This window comes from Tyto alba, unplaced genomic scaffold (genome assembly GCF_018691265.1).
Source record: "Tyto alba isolate M040663 unplaced genomic scaffold, T.alba_DEE_v4.0 Super-Scaffold_19, whole genome shotgun sequence".
NCBI classification, from domain to species: Eukaryota; Metazoa; Chordata; class Aves; order Strigiformes; family Tytonidae; genus Tyto; species Tyto alba.
The window spans coordinates 812,629-825,389 of record NW_024881281.1 but is presented as its reverse complement, the minus strand read 5'-3'; the positions used below and the strand labels follow the sequence as shown (position 1 = coordinate 825,389).

The following is a 12,761-nucleotide window of genomic DNA, read 5'->3' as shown; positions in this document are numbered from 1 at the left end:
GAAATAATATCTTTCTTGTTGTTATAGTGCTGGATAGCAAGAGTACACGGGCAGCTATACTCAGCTGTAGAATTTTTCAGCTTTAGTAATTGAAGTGAGGTTTCCACCACTGTAACACTGCTTTGTTACAGGTACTGAGCAGGGCAGTTTCCAGATGAGTTGTTATGGAGTTTGGTGCCATATGCAGAAAAAGCAGTCTTTATGCCATTTGCATTACTTTTAGTTGAATGAGTCTGGCTCTGTTCCTGGAAATGATGTTGCCATTTTTGCTGTCTCTTCTGCTTCAGGATGCCGTTAGGATGGGCTTGTGTGGAGAGGTGTGGCATCAGGCAGCACAGTGGGTTTGGGAACTGCACGCTTGTGGACATTTCACAGTACTTTCTGCTGGTGTCATTGGCCTGAGGACAAATGTCCTTTACTTTAAAACGGAATTAGGTCTTGACTGCTTACGGCATGGCCAACCCTCAGCAGGTAGTGTCTTATCTAGATTTCCAGGGAAGATCCTGCTGCTGCCCGTTGGTTTAGAAACATTGCTTTTGACTATGACTTTCAGCTGAATAACTGAAAAGGTTTTTCAGCAGCTGCTTCATTTCCTGCACTAGTTCTGACCAAATCCGATGTTTTCTAGGAAACCTCCTGCTGCTTCCCTGCTGTCACCATGGAGATGATGCTCTTGGTGCATGTTCCTCCTCCCTTCTCTTGCAGAGGGGAAAAGTGAAGGAGTAATTCCTGCTCTCTTGCCTGCAGCTGGAGACAAGCCACAGTGTTTGCCGAAGCGTTTCCATGACTTGGGTCTGTATTGTCAAAACTGCCTGAAATGGCATTGCTGTAGCTCATCCCTTAGCATGCACGACCCTAAACCAATGTATTTGGAGCTACTTTTAAGAGCTGTAGTTTATTTTGGAAAGCAGGAGAAGCTGTTTGTTCAGATGTCTTATCTCTAATCTCAGTTTTCTACTTGAGTGCTTGAGGATAGGAGTCAGGAAGCAGCTGAACTAGAAAAAGAAAAGGAGAGGAATGAAGAAGGGAAATCAAAAACACTTGCCAAAAGTCTCTGAAACTTGTACTCTTGATCTCAAATTTTCTGGCGTTTGGCAGTGCTTCGCCTGTGTCCCTGCTGATTATTGCTTGATGGGCTGGGTGGCCACTGTAACTCTTGGCAAATAGCAGGGGCTGTCTGACTTAATCAGTAGTCTGTTGGTGCAGGCAGCTTTTCATTTCAGGTTGCCTGAAGGAAACCTGCCAACAATCCAGAAAGCCTCTCTGGAATACTGAAAGAAAAATAGAAGTTTTTCTGCGGCGGTTGTGGAGGATGGGGTCTGTAAGCTGCCGCTCACCCAGCCTGCGTGGGGAAATGTCTCTGCTGGGCGAAAGGCAGGTGAGGCAGAGCTGTTCCCATGTGCAGGGGGACCACCGGGCTGGGTGTGCATGGTGCCAAGGGCCCGGCCGGTATGGCCTGGGCCAGTTGTTCTGAGAAGCCGATCTGCCTGGAGCGGAGAGCAGAGATTTTTATTCCTGCATTAAACTGAATTTAGGTGGAATTTACAGCGGAAGGTGTATGTGGGAAGACCAGCGTGGGTGCAAAGCTCCTAGTGTGCCTGGCCCGTTCAGCACTGTCCTTTTTGCTTACAGCTGGCTTCTTCCTTACAGTTCCTCTTGGGAACAAGGAGGGAGCTGCAGCCTGAGCGGGGCGGCCGTGCTGGAGTGTCCCGAGCGCGCTGCTGTCCTGCACCGGGTGCTGCGGGGCTCCTTGGGGCTGGCCCCTCGCTTCGCAATCCCCCGTCCCGTTGGCGAGCGGGCCCTGGGTCCGGCTGCCCATGAGAGGGGGCGAAAGGCTCCTTCAGGCCGACCGAAGCGGCGCGGGCAGCCGGGGCGATGCGAAGGGGACGAGGGGGCAGGTGCGTGTTCGGAAGCGGGCGCGGGGGGGCCACGGAGCGGCAGCATCGCCCCGGCAGCGAAGGGCCTGGGCTGCCCCCGCCGCTCGGCTCCGAGCCCCAGCGCACCGGAGCGGAGGTGCTGGGAGCAAGGGCAAGTCGTTTTAGCTGAAGGGGTGGAAGAGCCGCTCTTGGGAAAAGTTCAGAACCAGCGGGGTGCCGCGGGCTGAAAAAGGCGGGTTTGTTTTCCTAGCCTTACTAAAGTTCCCTTTACGACTTTACCAAGTGCTACAGTTGCAAAGATTTTTTTTTCTTTTTTTGCCCTGATTAGAAGAAACAAATCAGGCTTGCCAGAAATCCTTCCAGCGTTGCCTCACCTTCCACCTTACCCACGGGGCCGCTGCGCAGCCTGGGCGTTTGCCCTGCCAAGTGCTGCTGGGGGGTGCAGGTGCCCCCCCATGAGGTGACCCCTCGCTGCACGGGGGGGGACCCTGTGCCTGTACCCAGCTCCTGCCAGGGCAGCGCCGGAGCCTTTGCCTGGCCCGGGCTCGACGGGGGCTGCTGGCTGTGCCCGGGAGAGGTTCACGCCTGGCAGAGGGGCTGCGGCACGGCTCCGGTGTGGGGCTTTGTGGCTGAAACGGCCTCTCAGAACCTTCTCCCTTCGCATTTGGCATCGCTGCCTGCCAGCTCACCGAGCGGCAGCCTTGCAGTCTCATGAAGTCTTCCCTCCCCCAATTTGGAAGAAGATTGATGACAGATTTGTATGAACTTTGTTTTTTTCTGAAGAGTTTGGTTGAGAGATTAGTCCCGTAAGCAGCTTGGCAAAAAGGAGGGGTGACGGGAGGAAAGCAGCCGCATTGTAAGGCTGGATTTAGTTAGGGAACATACTTTCTGTATAAACTAGGTATTTTTTGCGGTTAAGATCCTCACAGTTTCAGAATCTTCCATGTAAGACCCATGCTTTGCTGGTAGCGAGAGCATCCTGCTTGTGTGCAGGTGCCCTCTGTACACCTGTAGCACATCTGTAGACAAAACGGGCCTTTTGGGGGAGTTCTGTTCTTCCGCTTCACGACCAGCGACTTGCTGAGAGCCGAGTTTCTGGAGAACAACACGGCACTGTGGTGCAGCCGGGGAGCTGGGTTCCTGTCGGTCGCTGAACCCGCAGCCCTGCCGAGGACGCCTCGGTCCCCGCGGGGCAGGGGAGCGGCCGAGGGGACAGCCGGTGTGTCTGCCCGCAGCACTCGCTGGCCCCTTCTGCTCCCTTCTGTCGGCGGAGGGTGCCTCTCCTCTTTAAGGGACTTGACGGGTTAGGCGTCCAAGCTGGGATATAAGCTGCGTTGTGAAATGTTCAGTTTTCCAGACTTCTGCTCTCGAGGGTGACTACCTGCGGTGACGGTGAGAAGACCAGAGGAGGGAACACGGGGCTGCCCTGTGCTTGGTGGAGCTGGCCATTGAGTTTGCCACCGAGATACAGAGAGAAGATGGCTGAGTAACTGTGTACGTCCAATATTGACAAACACCGGTTCGGCTGAGGCTCGAGAGCTGACTGAACACCGGGCGGTTCCCGTTGTCTTTCAGCCAGTGCCACGGTCTTTAATTTCCATGATGTTTCTGGCTATATTTCATATGTCCAATAGGAGAGGAAAGTTTAGAAAGGAAAACTAATAGATCTGTCTTTCTGTGCATGCACGGTACTGAGACCTGCGAGACAAATCGCGTAGCTCGGTGAAGTGCTGGGCAGTGTGATAGATTGTGCTGCTACCGTACGCTCTGCCCACTGATCCATCTCCCTGTTGATTCCTCCCCTCATTACACTCCCCCCCCCCCAGTTTCCATCAACCTCTTTCTGGGAAGGACCCCCACACCTCCTGAGCTGGCACAGAAACTTCCTCCTTTGATATCCTGATGCCATTTCTCCTCTGTTACCTGAAGTCAGAAGTTGGCTGCGATTTGGTGAATAGAAATGACTGCTTTGGGACACTCCAATCACGCCTTTAATTGTCTGTTTTCTCCAACAGGGCTAGTATTGCTTTTCTTCTTTGCTCTACTGCACTTTCTGGAAATTAAGCAGAGAAGTAGTGGTTGGGCACTATTTGGCATGCTCTGTTCTCCCTCTGCTTTGCTTGAGGTTTTTCTGGTGGATTTTTTTTATTAAATTAAATGTGTTGGGGAAAAAGCCACAATTGTTCGTAATTACAGTGTAAAGAGTCAGTCATGTACCACTGACACCAGTGGGGATTTTATAACACATCAATAAATACAGTATTGTGTTTAAAGGGAGCGCTCTTCTGAAGGTGGTTCTGTTTCTGAAGAAATGACCACATTTACTGACAGGCAGAATTAATCTGTTGGGTTTTGTTTGCATGGATTTTGCAGGAGTAAAATCCAGCTTGTTTTCCATTTCTGCACCATGAGACGCATATTGATTTTTCTTCACTTCTGATTGTTCACATTACTGGATTGTTTTTAAATAGTTGACAGAGAGATCATTCATTTTCCTGCCCCAACATATTTTCAGCGCCTTTCTTGTTTTATTTGTGTGTGGGGGTTTCCACAGTTATACATCATATTGATCACATTTTGCAAACTGTAGTCCGTGTACGAGTGGAGAAACCGTTCCTTTGTGGGGTTTTTGCTCCCTTCCTACCTTCTCCCCAGCAGCTCCAGTATCTGCATTTCAAGTTCCTGACTTGGAAGCTCTAGGTGAGGTTCAAGAAAACCTCTGAGCTGAAGATCACAAATAAAATGGCCATGGATAAAGCTGTAGAGTTGCAAGAGGTGTTCGTTAGCGGCAGAAATATTGTGAGTGCTCATTTGTGTTTTGTCACTGTAGGAGTGCTGAACAAGGGATGCTGTGCACTCCAGGGGAGTGTGGAGCATTCTTTCAACCCAACAGACACAATAAATGAGGAAACCTCTGGGCATCTCTTCAGTGCAGAATCCACCAGGCTTTGAAATGCTGTCCTAGCCCAAACGTACACCAACGCTTATTCAAGGTACGTGCCTTAAGATGCAGAATCTTGCTGAGAACCAGACTTGTCTGTGGTACAGAAGCAAGCCATTTAATGGTTACAGTACAGGAGCAGGCACCTAGTCTTATTTTTGTTTGAAGATTAGCATTAAAACAAATTCCAGTTGACCGTTAGCAAAGGATGTATGTAGCTTAAGTGACAGTGCTAGTCTGAATGTACTTACATATTGTGCAGATACGTTATTTCATTTCTACAATTTACCCCTAGGGAATGGAAAAGTGTAATTTTTTTATGTTTGCAGATCGTGATATTAAAACCCAGGCCTCCTAAAATATGCAAGGTTGTCCTGCACGGAATTTATGTCTATCTCAGCAGGAACTGCAGATATTGCACAAAGCTTTTGCCCAGAAAGGTTAAAAACATCCTGTCTGTTCAGCAAGACCATGACTGAGCTAGAAATAGTTCAGACGCCTGGGGCAGGAGATGGTGAGGGAATAGCTAAACCACTGAGTTAATTCAAAACAGAATAAAAACTTTTCTTTCATTATATTGTCTTATTATTTTATTGTTTTTTTCTGGCCACTTATTTTACCTACCTTTTGCTTTAAGTGTAGAACATCAAATTTTGTGGAAAAGGGTATTTATTTCTCATAGCTCTTTACACTGGAAAAATAATGGGACCTTTTAGTGCTCATATTAAATGTTATTAATATTGATTAAAGCATCATTACTACTATTAACCAGCAATATATATAATGATAAGAATGTAGTGTGGGTGACCAGTGCCCTTCTGGTCGCTGCTCTGCATGAGGGGACCCGTGCAGGGCTGGGCTCGCCGTCGCAGGCAGGGCTGCCCCAGTTACCTGGAGATGAACTGGACTATCGATGGCAGCATTTCATCAGTCTGGTTTATGCCTTAAGTGTAGCTCTAGGCTAAAAGGTAATTTAAAATGGCATTTAAATGTGAATTCCTTAGCTTACAGGCTGTTTACAATGGGCATGAAAGGCAGAACAGAACTCACCCGAGAGCTTGCTATGAGTTTGGAGTGAGGAGGGCGCTGATGAAGGCTCACAAAGCTGCGGTGGAAGGGTCTGCTACTTGGGCATTCGTAGACGTTCATGAATTAAAAAATTTTTTTTCTGGGGGCTAGTAACATGTCTTCCCCAGAGAATGAGACAGCCTGGGGGCTCTGTTCCTCCTCTCTGCCGTTACTCAGCCTCCTCCCGTCACTCCCAGCGAAGGGTCCAGACCTGTCTCACAGCACGTCTTCACTAGGGGAGTAGGGATTGCCTCTGTGAACGGTCCCACACGCTCCACCTGGTTGCTGCTTTGTTTCTGTCCCCCCGCCCCAGCCCACTCGCGGGTGGGGTGAGAGGCAGACAAGGCCTTGATACTCAGCATTAAGGAAAACATCTCTGTATTCTCAACGCTGCCTTCGGCACAAACCCGAAGCAGAGCCCCATATGTGCTATTGTGAAGGAAATTAACTCTATCTCAGCCAAAGCCAACACACTAGGGCGTTTGCCGGTGGACAGATTCGATTTAGTTCAACACCATCATACTAGAAAGCACTTAAATAAAATTAATAGCTAATGCAGCATTTGTCAAGAAGCAAGAGAGTATGGCTGTGCCATGTTTCAGCCTGTCAATACTCGCCTGATGCCCGCTGCCTGCCTTCAGGGCGTGGGAGATGCCACAGGCCCCGTGCCATGGCAATGCTCTCCTCCCCCGGGTACGGCTGCCACCCAGAGGAGCCCTCTTTAATTTCACCTGCACTTGGGCACTTGAATTTATCCGAGACTGAATATTCCTGAAATAATCAGGTCGGTGTAACGATCGGACACGGCAGCAGGAACCGCACTGCCCTGGAGCCGATCACCGAGGGGTGAGACAAACCTTTGGCTGCTCTTTAGCCCAGGTCCAGAGGTCTGTCTACAGAAATTCATCTGTCTCTTGGTCACGAGGTGTTGGATTTGGGGGAACTTTCTCTGCTGGAGGAGTGCAGTAGGGCAGTGCTGACGTGATGTCTTTGGAGGCCGCGTCTTGTCTGCCAGGTGCAGTGGTGGTTTTAGGGCTCAGGTGCGATGCCGCGGCAGCTCAAGGAGCAGCACAGCCCTCCCTCGAGGGGATGTGACGGGCCGGGGTGACACGGCTGGTGCAGAAGGCAGCGGAGCAGTTGCAGTAGCTGTTTTGCACGGAGGTGCAAGACCAGGCGCCGAGACCCCCTCCCCGCAGAGGAGGGGGTGAGCGTGCCCTCGGCCTCGCGAGAGCCCGTCTGCTGCGGGGCCGGCTCAGGGCTCAGCCCTTCGGAACTGCCTTCCCTGGCACTAATCCCGTCTCTGTGCACATTTCTGATAAAAAAGGATGCACAAGCGGGTGAAGACGGATGCTGTCTCCCTGCGGAGGACTGGCCCGTCCCCGGGAAACTGCAGGTGCACAAGGGGAGGTGAGAACAGCACCCCGAGGTTTCCCCCTGCCAGAGACACGTCGGAGGAGAACCCCGTGCCCCGCTCTGCCTCTAAGGGGCCGAGCCGACGCTGAGCACCTCACCTCGTCCCGTCCCCTCGCACCCTGCCCGCCTGTGCCGCCTCACCTCCCCAGGCTCAAAAGCCCTTTGGGAGCAAGAACTGTCTCTCCCTGTTTGCTGATACAGTACCTAAAGCAGAGGGGTCCTGAGTTCAGTGGGGCCTCCAGGCGACAGGACAACAGCACTAATAGTGAGAATTAATAATTCATTTATCACTTTACTCTCTGTGAATAATCTTCAATAATCATGTACAATTTGCTGCCTCAGTGAATACTCTGAAAGTAAACAGAGCTGGTAGAATAAAGTCACAGGAGTGAAAACCCCACGTAAAGGGAGTGAGAAAGTGGTCGAGACTAATTAATTAAAAAAATTCCAAGGAGCGTTTGTGCATAATCATTTGCAGTATTTGCCCAGTTCTAGTAATGACCTGGATAAAGTAAACACAGGGGAAGGCAGATAAAAAGGAAAGAGTTGCTCAATCTCTTACAGAGCTCTCGTTAGAGAGCCAAGTGCCCAGGTATGATCCCAACAAGGGGCTCCTGTCCTGCAGTCACAGCCGTGGACTGGGTGGCCTAGGGGGGCCTTCTCCCTTCTGTCACCTCCTTATGGGGTGAAGAAAGTGCCGTGAGAGAAAACTGCTTGCCACTGAATTCCCAGTAGGTGGGAATTAAATTCACAAGGTCCAAATGATTGAGGCATTCAGACTGCAGATCAAAATCAAGCGTGCACTGGAAATGCAGAGAAAATTACCTTTTCACGTGGTATTGCATTCAACACAACTAAGGGTGAGTTTGCATATAACGACCCATAATAACTAAATGACATTTACTTTCCCCGTTTGCTCCTGCCTTTCCTTCTCCCGTGATTACTAGATTGCTGGATCCATAGGGCTCTGCTGATTCATACCTAGACTATCTGGCCCTTATTTTCATCTGTCTTTATTGCAGAGCTGCTTGTGAAGACGGCAGATACCAGCAGCAAGGAACTGTGTTGGGCTGCAGTGTTGTTATGGGAAACTGTTGAACCCCAGCTCTGTTACCAAATGGAAATCTCTTTCAGAAACAGATTCCACTTGATTTATATTGTTTTACTTGTGGCATGGTGTTTACAGTGCCTGCTCACGTTATCCCTCGCTGATGTATAGTGATGATGCATAAGTTAGATTTCACAATGCTGAGAAAATTAACGCTTCAGGAGAATTTATCACCCCCGTTATTGATGTTCTGTCGGTAGCAGAGCACTAATACTCTCTCCAGAGAAACTAATGGCACTAACAAAAATCACTGAACTGTTCTCATCTAAATATCTAGATAAAAGATGGCATTTCTGTATGCAAGAAACATTATTTGGTGATAGCAAGCTGTTATCTGTTTCCCCCTTTACGAGTTACAGGGTATTTGTTAGGTTTTTCTTTTTTTCTGGCCAACTTTCCGAAACATGATTTGGCAGATGTTATTTACTCACGCTTTGTTCTCTTACATCTTTTTCCACAGAAGTATTAAAGCATTTAATTTTAATTTAGGCTACCAATTCCCATTCCTTTCAACTGGAAATAACATGTCTGGATACCTGGGAGGATCTGAGTCTCCGTGCTGATCTTTGCACCGCTTTGGTTACTGCCCGGCTGTCAGACAGCATTGCGCCTCAGCCGTCCTCAGCACTGACAACACTGAAACCACGAACCTCTGATCTTGAATGCGATTTGCAAATCCTCCCGAGCAAATACTTTTGGAGAGATGAAGCACAGTCAAAAGCCGGATGCAGCCTTTATCCAAAAATGGGTTTGGACTCGAGGTGAGACTTAATTTTATGTTAAATGTGATCATAAAGGCTTAGATTTTCAAGGTATGTGGAGGGTAAATAACCTAATTCTTGTCAGATGCTTTAAGCTTCTTTGAACATGTCGTGCACAAATCGTGATTTTGAGGAACATCCAGGCTGTGAGCTGGACTTTATCATCACGGGCTTGGGTGTGTTTGCATCTGTCATCTTCCATTGCACAGTGAGCTTAGAGTTCGGTGTAAAGCCTTTTGGAGTTTGTTTTCTCATTGCCTTTTCCCTATCCGCAATGTGCCCTCTCTCCCTGTGAAGATTAGAAGCTCCCTGCGAACATGGCTGTGAGATGGTTTGCAGCCTCTGCAGGGGGAGCGTAGATGATTTTCTCCACACAGTGCAAATGAACAGGACTTTTGCAAAACAGACTCTGTGCTAAGTGGAAAAGCAGCTGATTCTCTCTGCGGGTGAACACCCTGCCGGTGGCTACACCTGGGGATTGCCTAGCAAGGTCCGTGGCCAGAGAAATCATGTCTGTCTTCTTCAGCTATGTTACTCGAGGGTGGAGGGGTAGTTTTTGGATAAGAAGAGTCATTTGATTTCTGTGCGTAGCAGTGGACTTCTCAAGCATATTAATTAGTAGAAATGATGGAGACAGTCTCTTCAAAATAGACCATTATTAACTGACATATCAACAGTAATAAACTTCACGGGGGGCATCCGGCAGTTGCTTAGCTGATTAGACCGATGGTTTACCGACAGCCCCGAGCTGGAGCTGATCAGGAGGCTGATCCTTTGAGGAAGGAGATTTCCATCCATCCCTCCCTCCCTCCCTCCCTCTCCCCAAGGCAGCTCCTGAACGGGCTGTTCGACTGGGGCATCTCCTGGGGGCTCGTTCCTGCAGTGGCTTAAGTCATGCCGAATGCTGCTCAGCTGCTCCTTGATTTCATTGGTAGCCAGGTCTGTAAACGAATCCCTCCAAACGAATATTCAGCCTTGTATACTCCTAAGTTTGTGAATAAAGCCCTGTTGGTGGGACCAACTGCTAGAGCTTTCCTGTGCTCAAAAAGCATCTGCAGTTCTAGATAGAATAATGAGAGTGTAACGTTTTAAAGCTATAAGGATTTCAAAAATTTAAAGTTTCGGACAGCTGATTTGAAAGTAAAAATTCAAGCAGGGATTTACTCATTTTTTCATTAAGCCACCTGAAACAAATCACAGTGGCTGCTCAAGATGCTTTCACTGAAGGACCGGGACGTTTGCCCGTACTAACCAAGCAGGGCCGGCTGGGGAACGGGGCCGGGGGCCGGAGCCAGCGCGGCTGCTGGACCCGCTGCCTCGGCGCGTGGAGCATCTCCCGGCCCGGGTACCAAATCCTTCCTGTGCTGCCCGGGGGCCGGCCGCAGCCCCGGGGGTGGCTCCCGGCGCTGAGGAGCTTCCGTCTCGCTCGTGCCGGCGCCCGCGGATGCTCGGGGGGTCACGACGCCCGACACAACCCCCCGCGGCCCTATGGCCTCCGCAAGCCTGCGGACCCCGGCGCTGCCCCCAGCTGAGCAAACCTTAAACCTCCAACTTCCAGGCATGTCATGAGACCTACGGAGTGCTTCTGCAGGACTCTGAAACCCTTGGACGACAAGCAGGCTAAAATATCGCTAGTCCCTGGGGAATTTTCCCCTTCAGCGACGAGTTGGGCTTTTTATTTAGCAAACGGTGCTGTCTGAGGACTGTCCTGACTGTGATTATTTCTGAGGCAAAGCAGCAGCGCATTCACCAAGGCGCTGCTGCATTTTTAATAGATTCCAGTTCATCGCTGAAATACAGCAATGGAGCAAACAATCCCTGTTGCACCACTGCAGCAAGCCTGACCTGAGGCTGCCTCCAGAAAACGCTCTACAACTTAGTGCAAAACAGGCACATGCAGGAATCACTGCGCGATGTGAGCTGGTTCAAGGGGTCCTAGCTTTTTTTCCTCAGGCAAAAATGTATGGAGCCAGATAATTCACTTTTTCTGTAAGAATGTGTCTTCCTTTGCTCTGCATCTTTTAGTTGGGTAGCGATCTCTTCTTGTACCTTGGCGGGAGGTCTGGGGCAGTTCAGCAATGCTAGTAAACAACATTACAATAATGCAGATTATGTAAATGTACTGGGTTATCTACCATTTCTTGTGCTGCTTATGGGAGCAAGTATTTTCTGGTGTGTGAGCAGGCTGCAGAATTGAACACTATTCTCTTTTTAAAAATGCTTTACAAGAACAGAAATGTCTTCAGAGATTCACTCGTCTGATACCCTAACTAGTGACTGTGAACACAGCACACGCCGTGCAGAAGCCAAATAACCCTCCAGGAATTCTTCCTATTAAAATAATTGCTAGGGCAGAGGAATGCTGCAAACAGCTGTGGTTCATCCCATAAACATATTCTCCATCCTTTTGGAGCCTCAGCTTCCAACTTATGCCAGAGCCTGTCAGCTGCAGGAATAGTGAAACTTATTTCCTTTGCAGAAATGAAACAATTACCGTTGAATAAATATGTTGTGCATAGACCTGAACTATCCAGTGGGTACTGCATATGCAAAAAGGAAAAAAGTGAGTGTTTCACACTGAAATGAGCTGAAGCGACAGTTCATCTGCCTAACACGATGGCAGTGGAGCTGCCTTGTATTAGCAGCCTAGCAACACTGAATTTAATGAAAAAAATCCCCTGAAATCAGCTGAGCTCTGAATGGCATCATCTTGCCATTACAGTGCCCTCGCCCTGCCTGGGAAGCAGGCTGCAAAACGCCCCGGGGGACATGCCAATAGAGAGATTCCCCTGCAAACCCATCCTCCTCCTCCTCCTCCTCCTCCTCCTCTGCATGTGCATCCCCACCCGGGTGTGCTGGGGGGCCGGGGCATCCAGCCCCCCCCGCCTGCCCTGCACTGCTCCTCTGCAGAGCCGGGAGCTCCGGCGCAGAGCCGGGGCCAGGACACTCGTGCTGACTGCAATGGAGGATCCAGGCAGGTTGATTTATTCTTAATATGCCTTTCTCCCAGAAATGGCCCCAAAACAAAAGCCTTGCTTGTTAGCCCAGGATGACCGACTGGTCCCCGCTCCGTCCACCTCTGTTGGTAAGCTCCCAGTTTGTTTCAGAGGGCCGAAACTTCCCGACTGCCCCACCAGGCCACCGTCGAGGGGCCTCTCCTCTTCCTCTCCGCTCCGGCCGCGCTGGGTGTCCCCCAGCCTGCGGCTGCTTCGTGGGATCGGCTCCTGCTTGGTGGAGGCTTCACTGCTGCGAGGAAAAGCTCTTCCCCGGGTTTTGGTTTACAGCGTTGTGAAAAATAAAAGATGAGGCCCCTGGGGCTGAGAAGTCTGACTGACTAAGCAGACTGTTAATACTTGGGTTGAAAGAAGGATTAAACCTCAGAGCCGGCAGCGGAGCTGGTCTGCAGGGGTAAGCGCGCTCTGGTGTGGGCGGTGGTGGGACCCTTGTTCCAGCCTTGCTCCGAGCATATGGCACCATACTGCCTTGCTCTGGCTTCGCCCTTCTTTGATTTCGGAGACAGACGAAGCTTCGAGGAGGGAACTTTCTGAGCCTTTTGCACTGTGCTTGTGCCTGGGCTGCTCGGTTGGAAGAGG

General features: G+C 50.0%; 1 long non-coding RNA gene across 1 annotated transcript; it reads left to right on the top strand.

Moving 5' to 3' along the window:
• Positions 1–101: 101 nt before the first annotated feature.
• On the top strand, positions 102–12,495 carry LOC116960293. Its single transcript, XR_004406309.2, has 2 exons — positions 102–1,378; positions 4,708–12,495. It is a non-coding gene; the product is annotated as an uncharacterized LOC116960293 (long non-coding RNA).
• Positions 12,496–12,761: the final 266 nt, after the last annotated feature.